This window comes from Tupaia chinensis, unplaced genomic scaffold (genome assembly GCF_000334495.1).
Source record: "Tupaia chinensis unplaced genomic scaffold, TupChi_1.0 Scaffold000054_1, whole genome shotgun sequence".
Classification (NCBI taxonomy): Eukaryota; Metazoa; Chordata; class Mammalia; order Scandentia; family Tupaiidae; genus Tupaia; species Tupaia belangeri.
The window spans coordinates 7,184,246-7,196,657 of NW_006159512.1; the positions used below are offsets into that span (position 1 = coordinate 7,184,246).

A 12,412-nucleotide genomic window follows, 5' to 3' on the forward strand; every position below is an offset into this window, starting at 1 on the left:
GCCCATGCCACAATCCCTTCTCCTCCATTCTCCTCTCGGGATCTTGGGCACGCACGCACACGCACCTGGCGTGAGTCTAAGCCGCTGAGTCCAGGACTCAAACCGCGGTCGACTCCATGGGAGTCCAACGACATAGCCATTTTGCTAACTCCTGGTCTTCAGGTGCGTTCTCAATTACCTGCTCTCTCTGACCATCCGACAAATTGAAAAAAAAAAAAAGTAGACAGGTTAATTTAAGAGATTCTACACACACAAGATGAATTATATTCTGATAAGAAATGAGAGCTATCGGGGCCAGCCAGGTTATATTGTGGTTAAGGCAGTTGTATCCCACATGACTGACTACACAGCTTGAATCCCAGACCTGGCAGCTTGGAAAACATGCCAGGTGCATGTGCATGCATGCCCCAAATCCCGGAGAATAGAGAATGCATGGCCGTTCACTCTGGGAGGTGATTTCTTACTTTCCCTCTCTCTCTCCCTATCCTTCTCTGTCTCTCCGGTAAGAGTACATGCTCTACATAACAAAAGAAAAAAAAATTAAGTTTCTAAAAAGAAGTTAAAAAAGAAATGAGAGCTATCTCTGCCAGTCATTCTCATATTCAATCAGGCCAATTTACTACATGGAGTTCTTGACTTCCCATGAGACAAATTCAGGAGAAATTCCATGAGGCCTATCAACTAGATGTATTCCAGAAACAACTTCTTTTAATAAAAAAGGCCAGCTGCTTCTTCAGAGAATAAAGAATTGGCCTTGTGAGAACCATCTTCTGCTAAGGTATTTGACATATGTTGACAAAGTAATTTCTTTGTGGTCTCCTACATTTCCATAAATTTTCTATTGTGAACGTCTGTGATCAGGAAGAATGCTTCACCCAGGGAAACATAACGCCACTGTGTGGTAAACACTCAGTACACTTGTTTTTGTTTTAAATAGTCTTCCTTCCAGTCCAGCAGGTGGCGTGGTAATTAAGGCAGTTGGACTCTCTCGTGGCCAACCATGGTTCAAGTCCTGGACCTGGTGGCTTGAAAATCACACTGGGCACTTGCATATGCATACCCAAAATCTCAGAGGGAGAATGGAGGAGAAGGGGCTACAGCGTGACCATTCCCCCGGGACGGGGGAATGCAGTGAGCACATATGCCCTATGGCAAAAACAAAAACAAAAAAACAAAAAGCTAAAAAAAAGTTCATGGGAAATGTGTATTATGAAAAAGTTATGCATGGGTTTCAAGAATTTTTGTACCAAAATAAACTCATACCTTAAATTCTGTTTGTTCACGAACTTCTTGAAGTCCTCTCAAATATCTACACAACAACCCATTATTCAGCCTTAAAAAGGAAGGAAATCCTGCCATGTGTGATAATGTGGGTGGGCCTGGAGGACATTGTGCTGAGTGAAATAAGCCAGACAAAGAGAGACAAATACCACATGATCTCACTTAATGTGGGATCTAAAAACGTTGAATTCACAGAAACAGCAGAATGGTAGCTAGGGTAGTGGGATGGTGGGGGTGGGGAGACGTTTGTCAAAGGGTGTGAAGTTTCAGTTATACCAAGAGGGCAATTTGGAGAGCTAGTGTACAGCACAGTGACTGTGGTTAGTTAATAAAAACATATGGCAGTTTTGAAATGTGTTAAGAGAGTCGATCTTAAGTCTTCTCACCAACACATACACACAGAGTAACTATGTAAGAGTGATGGATATATTAATTCACTTGATTGTGCTAGCCATTTCAATGTATATATATATATATATATATATATATATCAAAATACCACATTGTATAATCTAAATATACATAATTTTTATCTGCCAGTATATAATTGATAACATAAAGTTTTAAAATAAAACCCTGAAACTTCTCATTTTAAGTAAACTTTTCCTAAAATATTTTAGCGACCACTTTCTAACTATTTAATTATTTAAAAATATGTATAGTGGGGCAGGCAGGTGGCATGGTGGTTAAAGGTGCTGGACCCTCACATAGCCCATTGTGATTTGAGTCCTGGACCTGGCGGCTTGCTTTCTCACTTTCTCTCTCTCTCTCTTGCTCTGTCCCTCTCTGGTCAATTAAACAAAATAAAGTTAAATAAAATAATTCTTTAAAAGATGTATAGCAATATGATTGCTTTCTTAAAAATTATTGATGTCAGTTAAATTGCTAGCTTTGATAACAGCATTTATAATTCAAGTTAATTATAAATGTCAATTATAAATTGGGGCCAGAATGTAGTGTGGAGGTTAAGGCTGCTGGACCCCCACATGGATGACTGAGGTTCGAGGGCCAGACCTGGTGACCTTAAAGTCACACCAGGCACTTGTGCATGTGTGCCCAAAATGCCAAGAGAAGGGTGGAAGAGAAAAGACTGGCATGGCTATCCCCCTGGGGAGTGATTTACCACTTTCTCTCTCTCTGTCTCCAATGAGTACATACACCCAATAGCAAAAATAAAAAATAAAATAACAGACTGAGCTATTAAGCATCAATTTTCCAATTACTGTGAGACATGCGTGTGTAGAGTATTTTCAGCTTTGTAGATGCAGTATTGTAACTTTACTGGTTGTAAATTTGCAAGTGCAAAGTTTTTTTTAAAAGTATTTATGTATTTAATTCCATTTGTTATAACTATAGATATATATTTTTAAACTTTACCAGAGAGAGACAGAGACGGAGAGAGAGGGAAAGTGAGAAAGCAAGCCAGGTCTGGGACTTGAACTGCAGTTGACCATTTGGGAAGCCAATACCTTAACCACCACGTCACCTGCCTGCTCCAGACACCAGTAAAATTTTTCTTAAGATTATTTAATTTTATTTATCATCTTCATTAATATTATTTTTTAATTAGAGAGAGAAAGAGAAAGAGAGAGAGAGAGAAAACATGAGAGTAAGTGAGAAAGTAAGCCACCAGGTCCAGGACTCGAACCTCAGTCAGCCATGTGGGAGTCTAGCACCTTAGCCACCATGCCACCTGCCAGCCCCAAAACTGGTCAATTTTTCTTTTTTTTTAAAGCCGGTAAATTTTAAACAGGCCCCTGAAGACCCTGCATGGGGAGCTTTTTTCCCATATGCCAAAGAATCTGAGCCTAGGCCAAACCTAGAAGCATGTCTGGAGACCTGGCAGTGGCTTAAAGGAATAACAGGTAAAAGTGGGAAGGACACTTCAGAAACATATTCCCCAAATTGGAGCCCTTAAACTTCATTTTACATGCTAACGCTGATCAGTTGGTAGGGCTTTCAGAACTGCTCAATTGAAAAGAAAGCTAAAGTCATCACCAAACTTGGTTAAAAAAAAGAAAAGAAAAGAAAAAGCTATGATTGATTAATCCTGTCTGCCATGGGTACAGGTAGGGAGGAATAGGGAAGAAACTGGGAGTCAAAATGAAGATAAAAGGAGATGGAGAGTTCCTGAAAGGTATTGGTGAGTGTCTTAACTATGTCAGTCTGTGCACATTAGTGGAAATATCATGGGCTTTGTCATTAGGCAGAATTGACTTTGATTCTTGGTTCTGACCCATTTATTAGCTGTGTAATCTTGGACAATTTATGAAACCCCATCTGTAAAATGGGATCATTTTGCAGATTAAATGAAATAACATGTAATAATAGATATCACTCACCCAAAATTTCTATGTGCCAGGCATTGTTCTAAGAACTTTACGTATCATAATTCATTTAATTATCACAACATCCCTAAAAGGCAAAGTGGACTGGCCAATGGCTCTCAGAGCAACACACCTGAGTTTTATCAGGACCTTACCCACGACTCTCCATCTATGAGAAACACACACTGTGGTGGAAGGAAAACTCAGAGAATGTGAACAACTAGTAGAAAATAGATCCTGATGGGGACCAGGAGGTGGAATGGTGGTTAAGGCACTGGACACTCCCATATGGCTAACCACGGTTCAAGTCCTGGACCTGGCAGCTTGCTTTCTCACTGTCTCTCTCTGTGTCTCTCTCTGGTCAAATTAAAATAAATGAATGAATACATTTAAAAAAGTAAAGTAATTATAAAAAAAAGAATCTTTTTAAAAAAAGAAAATAGAGCAAAGGTTGCATTTCAACAAGAAAGGATACGGCCTATTCCATTCTTTGCTCCTCCTCCTGCAAGGGTGATGATCCCACCGTCCCCCTGTCTCCCAGGTCCTTCTCACACCGAGGTGATACCAACACCTCTCATGATGCCAATGATGGGCCCTCTTCCTCCTGGGACAGTGCCTGTGGGGCCTGCTCCTAGAACGAGGCCTCCACGGAAGGCCACATGCCAGTGATGTCTGGGCCCCCAGTAATGAGACCCTTCATCTGTCCTATGATGGTGCCTACAAGGCCAGGAGTGACTCAGCCAGACAGATAAGGGAGGGAGGCGACCTCTTAATGTCAGGATTTTTTTTTAAGGTTTTCCATAGGGCAGGTGTACTAGCCAGAGGGAGGTAGAGAGAGAGATGGAAAGTGGAAAAAGCATCCCTCGTGGGGGTATGGTCTCACCACAACCCCCTCTCCTCCATTTCTCCCTCCTTTTTGGGCAAGTACACACACATGCCCAGCATGTTTTTCAAGCCTCTGGGTCTGGGATGTGGACCACGTGGTTGGCCATGTGGGATTCAGCAACCTTAACCACCATGTTTTGCCAGAGGGTATGTGTGGTCACCAGAGCGGAAACCATGAGAGGGAGAGTGAGAAATCACCAGAGGCGATGAGCATGCCACAATCCCTTCTCCTCTACTCTCCTCCTGGGATTTGGGGCACACAGGCATGTGTGCCTAGCTTGAGTTTCAAGCCACCAGGTTGACTCAAACTAAGGTTGGGCATGTGTGAGTCCAGCGCCTTAACCCACCTTGCCACCTACTGGCTCCAACTTGTTCTTCACCAGGAGAGTGTGGTGCTGCAACTCTGGGTGTTGATTTACTCCTCTGTCCTTTTTTTAAAAGAGCATACTTTTGGAGCGGAGACATGAGACAAAATAAAAAGTGCAGTTTCCATTAGTATCATGAACTACGAAAAAATTATTAACTCTAAAACAAACAAAAAAACTCTTAAAACATTATCCCAATATACCAACGAAGAAACTAAGACTCAAAGAGGTTGAGACCTACCGAGGATCGCGCACCTAATGAATGGCAGAGGCAGGATTCACGCCAGGCGAGCTGGCTCTGAATTCATATTCTGAACCACTTTAGTAGTTACTAGAGGGGCCGACAGGTGGCATGGTGGTTAAGGCACTGGACTCCCACATGACTGACTGCAGTCTGAGTCTCGGACCTGGCAGCTTGCTTTCTCATCAAACTAATAACAACAATAATAATAATAAATAAGACTAAATAAATAATTCTTAAAAACTAGTAGAGGGATGGGCAGGTGCCATGGTGGTTGAGGTACTGGCCTACCACATGGTTGATCACAGTTTGAGTCCCAGACCTGGAAGCTTGCTTTCTCACTTTCCCTCTCCCTTTCTCTGTCTATCTCTCTCTAGTTAGATTAAAAAAATAATAAAAATAAAAATAAATAAATAAACAAAATAGGGGGCCGACCATGGTTCAAGTCCTGAGCCTGGCAGCTTGCTTTCTTACTCTTCCTTTCTGTCTGTCTGTCTAGCTCTGATCAAAATTGAAGAATAATGATAATAAATAAAATTGAAAGTAAATCAATCTTTAAAAAATAATAATAAATAAATAAAATAATTCTAAAACAAAATAGGAGAGCCGACTACTTCCCATTGCTGTCCCTATGTGTCAAGCAATTGACCTACGGTGTGTGATTCGACTTAACTCTGTATGGCTTGTACCCTGAAGCTCTCACTTGCATGAAACACGTTTGACAGAGCATTTCATCTTAAACCTTATGAGCTAAAAAGACATAAATAAGACCAGGGTACAGATTCATCCAAAGAAAAGAGAAAGGAAGACGAAATCAGGACTCAGGAATTGGGCTTCTAACAACAGAAAGAAAGTTTGCCTTTTTCACTCCTTTGTTTTGGTTTTTGCTACAGGGTGTGTGCACTCGCCAAAGAGAGCTAGAGAGACAGAGAGAATGAAAGTGAGAAAGTACCTCCCGGGGCGATGGCCATGTCACAATCCTTTCTTCTCCATCCCCCTCTTAGGATTCTGAGCATGCAAACACACACACCTGGCATGTCTTTCAAGTCACTGGGTTTGGGGCTCAAACCATGCAGCATGTGGGATTTGCCCACCTTAAACACCATGCCACCAGCTGACCCCAACTTTTTTTACTTTTTGCTATAGCATGAAAGGTTTACTCAAGATCCCCCAAATACACAGGACATCTGTCTCAATCCATTTGAGTGCCTATAACAAAATACTATAAACTGGGTGACTTAAAAACCAAACATTGTTTCTCACAGCTCTGGAGACTAGGAAGGCCAAGATGAAGGTACTGGGAGATTCTGTGTCCGGAGAGGAAGCGCTTTCTGTTTCACAGATGGCACCACGTACCTGGGCCTCTCATGGTAGAAGGGATGAAATAGTGCCCTTGAGCCCATTTTATAAGGGCACTAATTCCATTCACTAAGGCTCTGTTCTCAATCACCTCCCCAGAGGCCTCACCTCTTAATACCCTCACCTTGGGGATTAGGGTTTCAGCATATGAGTTTTAAGGGACACAAACATTAGGACCCTAACAATAGGGAAGCAGGACAAGGGTGTCTGCAGCTGTTGAAGACTGGTCCTACTTTCTCCCGTGCTGCAATGAGACGTTCTTTCAAAAAAGGCTCTTGACTAGGAGTCAGCAAACTATGAACCCGCAAAGCCAAACCTGCCTGTTACTTGTTTTTATAAATAAAGTGTTGCTGGAACACAGCCGTGCTTATTCTTTGATGTTTTGTCTACAACTTTCTCATACTGGAACAGCAGAATTGAGTAATTGCAACAGAGACTATATGGCCCACAAAGCCTACTATATAGTGTTTTGCAGAAAAAGATTGTTCTCGGGGCTGGCAGTTAGTGTGGTGGTTCAGGGTGCTGAGCTCCCACATGGCTGACCATGTTCGAATCCTGTACCTGGTGGCTTGCTTTCTCATATTCTCTCTCTTCTCTCTCTTTCTCTCTCTCTCTCTCTCTTGCTCTCGCTCTCGCTCTCTCTGTCCCTCTCTGGTAGAATTTAAATAAATAAATAAATAAGTTAAATAAATAAATAAATGAGTTTTTTTAAAAAGAAATAGGTTGTACTCTAGGCCAGATTTTACATATATCAACACGGCACACTTAACTGGTCTCACATTCTTCTTTTTTCAATAATTATTAATTTAATTTAATTTATGATTATGATTATGATTATTATTTTAATTTGACCAGAGAGAGAGAGAAAGGGAAAGTGGGAAAGCAAATCACCAGGTCTGGGACTCAAACCATGGTTGGCCTTGTGGGAGTCCAGCGCCTTAACCACCATGCTACCTGCTGGCCTCATTCTCCATTCTTAACCAGGGAAGGGAGAGCAAGGCATCCCCTTCAATGTTCACTAGGAAATGTATAAAGTGGAATTTCTGTAAGAGGAATCAGGGCCAGCAAGTGGCCCTAGAGTCAAGGGGCTAGTGTGTTTTTCAAGCCACTGGGTCTGGGACTCAAACCATGTGATCAGCCTTGCAGGATTCAGCTACCTTAACTACCACTCCATGGGCTGGTCCACTGTGGTTCTTAATGCAATTATGTTTTGCGAACTCTAAGAGGGTGGTGTAGTTTGGAGTGTATTGTTCCCATGGGACTATGTTTTTGGAACATTCTTTGGAAAATACTGAAATAAAAGAAGTATTTAGAATCATGTTCTTTGGAAATGAGAAATGAAAAACTATGTTGGCTGTGACTTAATAAACAGATTTTTTTTTTTTTTAAAGTGAGAAAGCACCCCCTGGGAAGGATAGCCATGCTGCAGTCTCTTCTCCATTCTCAGGATTTTGGGCACATACTCACATGCACCCAGCATGTTTTTTAAACTTCTGGGTCCAGGACTCAAACTGCACCATCAGCTATGTAGGATCCGGCTGCCTTTACCACCATGCCACCTGCTGGTCCTGAACATGTCTTTCTTTTGTGCATATGTGTGTGCGTATGTGTTTTGCTGGATTGCTCAAGCACTCTGTAGAGAGAGAAAAGGCCCCCTGTGAGGTGTGGTCATGCCTCAATCCTTTTCCCTCCATTTCTCCATCCCTCTGGGATTTGGGGCATACATGGGCACACACACCTGGTGTTTTGTTCAAGCCACCAGGGCTGAGATTCAAACTAGTCAGCCATGTGGGTCCTGGCTCTCAACGTACAGGGCTTACCGGCTGCACTAAGAGACAGGCCCTGAACGTGTCTTTCTCTCAGTCAAGAAAGAGGAAGAACAAAGAAAAACAGAGCCAGCAGAGATAAAAAGGAAGGAGTTTGGAGGGAGGATGGAAGAAAGCAGGACATCTCTGGAGAGACAACACATGAGGATATGGGGAACACTTGGATGACCAGTTGGAGGAACAATGTGTTAAAAGCAAGGTGATGGGACCCACAGATGGCGTAATGGTTATGTCACTAGATTCCTACACAGTCAATTAGCAGTTTGAGTCCTGACTCAGCAACTTAAAATTCATGCCCTTGCATGTGCATGCATGCCCAAAATCCCAAGAGGGGAATGGAGGAGAAGAGATAGCGGCGTGACCATCTCCCCTGGGTGTAATTTCTTGCTTTCTGTCTCTCTGTTTCTCTGGTGAATGCTCCCACCCTATAGCAAAAATCTTTCTAAAAAAAAAAAAGCAAGGGGTTGCCAAACACAAGACATGTGGTCACTTTTGTCATCACTACTGCCATCAACCCCACCAGAGGTCACCCCTCCCTGAGCCTCATTGCTTTGCATCATCTATATTATAGCCTTCATAGATACGATGTGGTTTAATTCCCAGTTTACAGATGAGGAAACAGAGGCACATGCTAGGTAAGTGATTTATCCAGAAACAAGTTTAGAAAGCTTGTAAGTGGCAGTGTGTGGATTCAATCCTGTCTGACCCCAGAGCCCTCGTTCTCGCTGCCGCCCTCACAGTGCTGTTCCCACCTGCACTAGAGCGAGGGCTAGAGATCCATCACGTAAGACGAAAAGGACATTGTACAGAAGGGCGACACCAAAACCCTGGAGACAGAGGAAAAGACAACCACCAACCAACCACGCAATGGCACTGTGGGTATTTTGCTGCATGGGGCTAAACAGCTGGAAGGCCAGTTGTTTCCCACAGCATCGTATTTTCTCTCTTTGTCTCCTTTTACTCTTGGGCTATCTCTTCTTAAGCCATGAAAGATAGACCAGGCTGTATCAGGCTTATCTGCTGTATCACACTCACCCATAAAGTGAACGCAGACCATTTTTGCATGTTAAAAAAACATTTCAACCCGAACGCTGTGACCGCTGTATTCACAGTAAGCCTTATGTAGATTTCCACGACTGTCAGTTCTTTTATTAGTGACGGAGACCCTCAGAACAGTTTCCTAAACAGAGTCCAAAAGCATGAGTCACAGCTCAGTTAAATCATTTGTGGCTCAGAAACGACCTACTTTAAAGGCTCGAATTGATCCACATCCTATTTAACTGCTGATTTCTATGCTCGAAATTGGATGCAGGGACCTGGCAGTAGTCCAGGTGACGCTCTACAGAGGCTGGCCCACATGGGAAGGTGCCACGGTCCCATTAGGTGACCTCCCTGGGTAGACAGGACACCTGAGTAAAGCCAGCAACCACGTGCCTACCATCCGGCCAGTGAAGGCTGGGGCTAAAGGGCAGTGTCTAGACCCTGTTAATTCTGTCTCTATCACTCCTAAATGAAAGAAAGAAACTTTTTAAAAAAAATCTAATGTAAATAGTTCGGGGGAGAGAAAGGGGGAGATAAACCCAGGACTGGAAAAGCCATCCAGAATGTGAAAAACTTGCACATTGAGTATTCTGGATTTGCTGTGATGAAAAATAAAAAAAATCCGTTGCAATGCTACCAATACACACGATGGGGCTTCCGAAGGTGAAGTCTGTGGGACAGTGACTCCTCTGAGCTACCCTCCTGAGTGTAGCAAACGGGACTGCCGGAGCAGGCCAGGGTGAAAGCAAAGACTGCTCGCTGTTCGTACATGTCTATTTACCTTGTGAACGGTGAAGTTGGGTTTTGGGCTCCTCCGTTCCCAAGAGCTGCAGGGCAGAGGGTTCAGTCCCGGCGGGCCCTGGGCTGAGGCCCTTCACGCTGCTGCGCCGGCTTCTAACAACCCTTTGGAAATCCCAAACGGCTGCAGAGTCCCCAGGCCAAAGCTATGTTTCCAAGAGTCTTCCCTCCCGGCCCGCACGTCCCTGCTTGCGCTGACTTTGCAGCGGCTCCAGTTTCTTCCAGCGAAGCAGCTGGGAATCCAGGCGTTGCGCTGGCAGTGAGGCGCCCGAAACCACTTCCAGATGTGCTGGGACCAAGCGGCCAGACTTCCTCTCGCAGCCTGGCCCAGCCGTCTGCGTGCAAACCATTTTGAAAACAAGCCTGTTCTGTTCAAACCAGCAAAGAGCAAATGCTTGGAGGGTGAATTAGTTTTTTCTTTAAAAAACAAACAAACAAACAAACAAAAAACACCACACAGTTGCCTCTGCCATAAACTTGGAGAGAGCAGGAGTGAAAAATCAAGTTCGTATTGAGTTTGAGAATCTTAGTAGCCACTTGCTTCTGAAATCACCTAGTCATTAAATAATGTCCCCGTTTAAAACCCAAATAACAACCTGGTCTCATTCTATCAAGGTAATAGAAATGACGGGGGTTTCAAGACAGCGTTTTGTGATGCAGCTTGAGGTGGAGTAAATCAGGCCAGAGCATCCTACTGCTCTCCGTTTCTGCCACCCATTCTCAGAAAGCCAGGAAAGGCTGCCAGCACTGTCCCCGGGTCGGGCAATCTATTTCTGCTACAGACTCTAGTTCCAGTAAGGAAATAAGGATCCCAAGCTCACTGCCCCCTTCTAGAGTAGAGCTTTCCAACACAAACGCAAGGCTGGGCGCAGTGTAGCTTTCGGTTACCTCGGAGCCACATTACAATGTGTACAGAGGCCAGACCATGGTGCAGAGGTACGACAGGACACTCAGTGAGGCTGCCCCACATGGGACTGTTCCAGGTCTTCTTGTCCAAAGATCCCTGAGTATGCTGGGCACACACGTGGTGATCCGGGGCTGTCTATGGCTGGAGGTGGATCACGGAGCCTGAGACCCCGTTAGAGGTGTGTATCTTTCTGCCTATCTGCCTCTGCCTCTCTCTGGCTCATGGAAGAAATAAACGTCTTTTAAAAGTACAAAAGAGGGGGACCAGCTATTGGCATAATGGCTGTGTTGCTGGACTCCTATGTAGTTGACCGCAGTTCGAGTCCCGGACTCGGTGGCTTAAACTCACGCCAGGCATGTGTGTGTGTGTGCCCAAGATCCTGAGAGGAGAATGGAGAAGGGATTGTAGCATGGCCATCCCCCCTGGGGGGTGATTTCTCGCTTTCTATCTCTCTGTCTCTCTCTATCTTTCTGGCAAATGCATGCTCATAAAAACCTCTCCAAAAAAAAAAAAAAGTACAAAATAGGACTGGCAGGTGGTGTGGCTGCTAAGGCACTGGATCCCACATGGCCAGCTTCATGGTTAGATCTCAGACCCTGTGGCTTAAGAATCACACTGGGCACGTGTGTGTGCATGCCCAAAATCCCGAGAGGAGAGTAGACAAGAAGGGATTACAGTATGGTGTCCACCCCCAGGGGATGATTTCTCGCTTTCTCTCTCTCTCTTTCTCTCTCTCTTTCTCTGGCAAGTGCATGCCTATAGCAAAACAAACAAAAACTAATCCACTCTCCCCCCAAAAAGTACAAAGAGTTAGTTTATCTTCATGATCTATTTTACTTTACCCAGTGTATACAAAATATTATTATTTCGGCACGCAATGTCAGACATTATTAACAAGGCACTTTACATTTCTGGGCTTTTAAAACTATGTCTTTGAAATCTGATGTGTATTTACACTTGCAGTATATACCAATTCAAGCACTAAATCTCATTAGAAATATTTGCTATATGTGTAGATTTCGTAAAATGTATAATTTAAAAAGTGGGCTCATAGACCCAGATTGTTCCAAATGTACTTAAAAATTTTCCAGTAACTGGACTGAGTATCTGTTTTTCAATTTACATTTATTTGGGCCAGTAGGTGGCATGGTGTTTAAGGTGCTGAATTCCCACATGGTTGACGGAAGTTCAAGTCCCAGACCTGGCAGCCTGAAAACCACAACAAATAAATAAATAGTTTTAAAAAGAAATTAAGTAAAATGTAAAATACAGTTTCTCAGTTGCACTAGCCATCTTTTTCAAAATAATTGTTTTATTTAACTTTATGTATTTATTTATTTTAATTTGACTAGAGAGGAACAGAGTGAGAGAGAGAGAGAGAG

At 43.4% G+C, this 12,412-nt stretch overlaps 1 protein-coding gene across 2 annotated transcripts in view; it reads right to left on the reverse strand.

The window, feature by feature from the left end:
* Nucleotides 1–10,336, reverse strand: part of GLT8D2 (glycosyltransferase 8 domain containing 2) — a 40,531-nt gene extending 30,195 nt beyond the window's left edge. The window contains exons 1-2 of one of the 2 annotated variants that reach the window (XM_006141416.3): nucleotides 10,107–10,336; nucleotides 4,841–4,940 (exon numbers count right to left, since the gene is read on the reverse strand). The gene's annotated coding sequence lies outside the window, so the exon portion shown is untranslated. The remainder of the gene's footprint in view (nucleotides 1–4,840; nucleotides 4,941–10,106) is intronic. The other variant, XM_006141417.3, reaches the window with a different exon arrangement.
* Between the last annotated feature and the right edge of the window lie 2,076 nt (nucleotides 10,337–12,412).